This window comes from Athene cunicularia, assembly GCF_003259725.1.
Source record: "Athene cunicularia isolate RWA chromosome 3 unlocalized genomic scaffold, athCun1 chr3_part1, whole genome shotgun sequence".
In the NCBI taxonomy this organism is placed as follows: Eukaryota; Metazoa; Chordata; class Aves; order Strigiformes; family Strigidae; genus Athene; species Athene cunicularia.
This window is the reverse complement of record NW_020799097.1, coordinates 91,178,671-91,184,060: the sequence shown is the minus strand read 5'-3', so window position 1 is coordinate 91,184,060 and position 5,390 is coordinate 91,178,671. Positions and strand designations below refer to the sequence as shown.

Below are 5,390 nucleotides of genomic sequence, written 5' to 3'. Positions count from 1 at the left end.
CGCAGGGCATGCTAGGGAAAGTGGGGAGCGGATGGCTGGCGGGAGAGGGAAGCACCCCAAGCCGCCCCTCGGATGGGGGCCTAGGGAAGGGCGGGCAAGGGCCTGAGCGCTGGGACCCCAGGCCCACCGTGAGGATGAGGAGGCAGTGGGCTGGAGCAGGGAGATGGGGGCGCCGCCGGCACTGGGAGACGTGTGCCCAAAGTGGGACCAAGCACCCCAAAATGTGGGCAGATTTGGAGGGCTTGTTGCTTGTTCTGTGCTAACCCGCGGCTGTGCCGCAGAGCGGGGCCTGGACGTGAGTGAGAGCCAGGAAATCTGGGGGGTAAGCAGGGAAGTCCGAGGGCAGAAGCTCTAGCTCTTGGTTTGAAGGAAGTGTAAAGGAGGAGGGCAGCTTTTGCCTGTAGGTAACATACCATGCAGAGGGGTGAGGGTCGTGTTAGGAAGCAGATTTCCGGGTCCTGCCGTCACCCAGGATGGACGACATGAGGACACAACACAGTGACACTTACCCTGAGCACAATATCTCTCCTGTGGGGCTGTGCTTGCAGCTCAACTGCAGGCCACAGAGAAAGGGGTCCTGCCTGGTCCTCTGAGCGTCCAGAGTCTCACAGGGGTAGGATGGGGTGGGATAGGATGGGGAAAAGCACAAGGTGCACCTCTTGGAGTAGCTCTCTTCTCAGAAGGCAGCTTGCCTGCTTCTCTCCACAGCCCCAGGCTATAAGGCACCCAGGAGCACCCTTGTGCCACTGCCAAGTGCCTCAAGGACAAAGGAGGCTCCTGGGGCTCCTGGCACTGCCTCCGAAGGGGCTCATGGCCTGAGGCTGACTCGACACGTCCATCCTCAGCTGATTGGGATTCACAGAAAGTATCCGGGGAGACAGCCTGCTCTGCTAACACTGTGACCCAGACCCAGTAAATCTCCTTTCTGGCAAATCAGAAGGGAAAATTCAGCCCTGACAACAGCAGTAGCTGGCTTCCCACAAAGATCCCCCTTCACTCCCTGCGTTCTCCACTCTCCTCACAGGACCTGCCATCTCCAGCAAGTGAAGGTGGGTGGAAAAGCCTCACCCTGGCTTTTGCTAGCGCTGTGTCCAGGGATGGCGGAGCCTGGAAGCTTCGCAGCAAGGCTGAGCTGCTGCACAGTGCGTGCAGTGCTGCTGCTGGCCCTACTTTTTAGCTGCACTTATGGAGGTGCTGGGATCCCTGCAAAAAGCCAGGCATATTGCTTATTGACAAGTAAAAGAACTCCACAAAAGCCTGACCTCCCAGCAAGCCCTGGAGCATCTTGTTGCTACCTGTAGCTCAGGTCAGGGCTGCCCACTCTGATGCAGGACAGGCTGCTCTGCTGCTGCTGCCTGCATCCCCTGTTCTGTTGCTCCCAGTGCTGCCCAGCTCGCCTTTGGGGCCGCTCCAGCTGCTCCTGGCAGGGAGCGGGGGCTCCTTATATATCTGTGCATGCAACAGCCGGCACAGCTCAAGCAAGTCATCAGCAGCACGTGGCCATGCTCCTCCACCGTGTCCTCCATCATCTTTCCTGAATGGGACTGCAAAACCGTGACATATGAGTTTCACTGTCTCCTAGCCCCCAGCCATGCCAGCTTCCCTTGCTCCCTACCTTTCCCCATCCATTGCAGCCCCTACAGCGCCTGCTCCCTTCCCAAGGTAGCACTGGGGCACAGGAGGGATAGGGACAGCAAGCAGTGGCAGTGACCCTCTTTTATCACCTCTCACATGAGACTTTTACCAGGGCAGCAGAGCAGTGCCCTGACCTTGAGAGGCACCATGGATGCAGGGCAAGGGCCGTGCCATGAACCCTACACTGCCTGTATCTTCGTCTTTCCCCTGCAGGTCAGGCTCCTGCAAACAAGCCTCTGGCTAAGGCTTGAACGCCGGGGACAGCCAGGACCTCTGCACTGGGCCAAATCACGCCGAGGGCAGCTGGGGACAAAGCGGTTGGGGAGGAAGGAGCTGCATGGGGAATGGTGCAAGGGCAGAGGGCGGGCTCCCAGCTCCCAGTGGTCAGCCTACAAATAGAAAGGGTCATGAGAGAGTGCTTGGCTATGGGGACAAAGGGCCTGCGAGAGGTGGATGGGGCTGCAGAAGAAGCCCTGGCAGGGAGACAAGGGGTGGCACAGCCCCAGGGCCTCCAGGAACAGGGAGGGCTCCTTGGTGGGTTCCTCTGAAGTGCAGGCACCCCTGGGGCCATACAGGAACATACAGGACTTGGAAGGGCAGGGAGGTAGCCAGCCCTCAGGGAGGGCTGGGACTGATAAAAGAAGGTGGCAGGGCCCAGGAAGAAGTGGCTGTGCCAGTCCTGGTGTGACATCCCCACGGGCAGGCTAGCCAAACACCATACACAGCTGGCTGGTGCTGGGGGTTGGGGGACAGGCATTTGGTGCACCATGGAACTGTCCTGGTGCCACCCACATCTCCACGGACAGGTCCCCTGCCCAGCCCCGTGCGAGGTGCCAAAGAGGGAGGGGAAGGCAGCAGCACCCAGTACAGGCAGGAAGGAGTGCAGGGTTGAGCACGTCGGGGTGAAAGCACCTGCCGAATGCCTGCCACCCCCCTCAGCACCCCAACCCTGGCTGCCTTACGCTGCTGTGGGACGTGTGCCAGGGCTTCCCCGGAGTGCTGCCAGCACTGCTGCCAGGGTCCTTGCTCTGCCCAGCACCCACTCACTCCCGTGGCAGCAGGCACCGGCCCTTAACCCCGTGCCCTGTTTACAACCTGCGGCGGCAGTCCCCAGCCCTCCGGCCAGCGTGTCCCTGCCCGTGGGACGCAGCGCAGGGAGATCCTGCCTGGCCCGGGGTGGCCAGGGGCACAGCCACGCTTGCTTACATGTTTTTTTCCGGAGCTGGCAGGCTCCTTCCCACGGTGCTGCCGGCTGACAAGGCAAGATCCCACACTGTTCAGGCAGAGCGCTGCCAGCAATGCCTGCCCAGGGCTCGCCAGGTCCTAGTGCACTGCCTGCCACGTCAAGGACACAGCGTAGACGGGTGCAGGACAGCCCTCAGCCCCAGTCCAGGGCCGGCCGGACTGCAACCCTGTGCTCCCACCCCTGCCTAACCCTGCCTTGCACCCCGCTCTGCTTCAGTCCCCCCAGCTGCAGCACCCGCAGCTGCCAGAGGGATACTGCTGGGATCACCCTGCTGCCACAGCCCTGACATCCCCGTGCTCTGGCTTTTCCCAGTGACACCCTTCATCCTAGAGCAGATGGCTGGCCCTCCTGCCCCTGCATCCTCCTGGAAATACTGCCCCGGGGGGCTCTGCCCTGGGAGGGGGGTATCGCTGTGCCACAAGTTTGCCCAGGCAAGGAGGGCAGGGTGCCAGCAGCTCCCCGCTTTCACTCCCCGCCTGCAGCAGGGCCAGGCTCCACACCCTCCTTGCAGCCACCTCACTGGCAAGTCCCAGGTCCCAGTCGGGGTCCCAGACCTCTGTCCCCCGAGGCTCTGGGAGCTCAGCACAGGCACCTGGCTGCAGGGTGACCTTGCAGCAGCGCTGCCGTGCAGTCAAAATGGGGGAGAACTCCTTGGCTCGGCAGAGCGGGGCTTGGAGCCAGCCCCCCCTCCCTGACACCCAGAGGAACAAGAGACAGCAGGGACAGCGCTCGCTCTGCTCACCCCCCTGCCTGCACCCTGCCCTTACCTCGAGGGCTCAGCAATCCTAGTGCCAGACGATGCTGCCTGCAGCCTCCTCGCTGCCTGATGCCAAGTGGGGTCAAGGTTTTCTGCAGCGGCGGGACTGGGGTGTGGAGGCTCCACTGCCTGGCGGGCTCTGCAGCCGGAGCGGGTTTCAGAGCCCCGACGCTGGCTGGGGCCGGCTGAACACGGCTCCCGCTGGCTCAGCAGGTGGAGGCTGCATGCACGGGCGGATTAGCGGGGGGGAAGTGGCTTCTGCCATAGGAACTGCAAGCGGGATTCGTCAGTGGGTTGCAGCGGGGCCGAGCGCCAGCGCGGGGAAGGGGAGAGGGGAGGCTGCGATCGGGCAGCTGCCACGGGGGGGGGGACACACACACACAATGCAGCCAGTGCAAGGGGGACAGCCCTGGGCACTGAGAGCGGTGCCCCAAGTGCCAGCATCGTCCCTGGTATAGGGGCACCTCTACGGTGACAGACGAGACCCTATGCCGCTGTGCTGGACTCGGGCCATAGTGGGACACTTGCTGAGCCCCCACCCCACTGCAGGTCAGCATTGGTCCCCTCGGGCTGGCAGGGAGGCCCTCAACAGAGCACCCTGCACCCGCTGCTCCCTCCACTGGGCCCCTCAGCTGCTCAGGAATGAACTGGCGCCTACCCACCGGCTGCTCTCCTGGTATGTGCGGCTGGAGCTGTGAATACCGTGCCTCGGCCTCCTCTCTGGCCCAGCCAGGGCTGGCCTCCTCCCAGGGCATCCCCCCCAGCCCTGCCATCCCTCTCACTCTTCCCATTAAGGCAGCACAGGCAGCTGAGCTTCAGTGCTGGAGAAAAACAGGTGCCAGAGCCAAGTGGGATGAAGCCAAGTGGAGGGTGGGAAAGCACAGGGGGAGCACAAGAAGCACACCCCCACCCACATGGCAGCACCCCTCACTGGCATTTCCTCCCACCCCTCACTGGGAGCACAGAGAAAGCCCCTCTGCCAGTAACACCAGCATGCTCACCTCCACTACAGTGCCTGTCCCCAGACCTGGGGACACTGCGGGAGGGAGAGGGGCTGGTGGGAGCATTTCTCCTCTCGCAGCCCTTGCTGCAGAGCTGGGCTGCAGCCAGCACGTCTATTTTAAGCTCCACAGTGTGTATGAGGAGGCGAGGGGTGTGCGTGGCCAAGCCTCACAGCCCAACGGAGGGAGGCCCTGGTACCTATGGCCCCGGAAACTTCCCCTTCTCCCCCTGGCACTAGTGCACACTCAGGGCAGGTTGGGCCAGCTCCTCTTCCCCTAGGGCAGCTGAAGCTGGCATAGCCTGGTGCAGTTATTGCAAAATATCTGTGATGCAGGAAGCCCTAAGGGTCTGGCCATACTCCCCTGGCCCCCTCCATGGCATGTAGCATCCACCTGCCATAACCGGGGCCAGCGGCTATCCTGTGAGAGAGGAAGGCTAGGCAGGGCAGGCAGGGCTGTGCAGGCAGGAGGGTTTGTTCTGTTGGCAGCAGCTTCCCTGCTGAGCTCCTGCAGCAGGGAAAAAGGGCCCAGGTGCCCTGTGGGATTTGATAGGCACAGAGAAATCACAGGACAAAGCATCACTGTGAGAAGCACCAGACAGCTAAGGCTTCACAGGACCAAACCCCGCTGCAGGGTCCCCCCTCACCTGAAGCTCCCCCCACCCCTTAGCAGGAATCACCTTGCAGAGACCCTCTCTTCCTGTGCTGACAGGTGCTGCTGGAGGAATAAGCTCCCAGACTAAGCATCTTAC

General features: G+C 62.3%; 1 protein-coding gene across 1 annotated transcript in view; it reads right to left on the bottom strand.

The window, feature by feature from the left end:
* The window catches only part of SLC29A1 (solute carrier family 29 member 1 (Augustine blood group)), a 34,813-nt gene extending 30,973 nt beyond the window's left edge, over nucleotides 1–3,840 (bottom strand). Inside the window, exon 1 of the mRNA XM_026844134.1 lies at nucleotides 3,649–3,840. The gene's annotated coding sequence lies outside the window, so the exon portion shown is untranslated. The remainder of the gene's footprint in view (nucleotides 1–3,648) is intronic.
* Nucleotides 3,841–5,390: the final 1,550 nt, after the last annotated feature.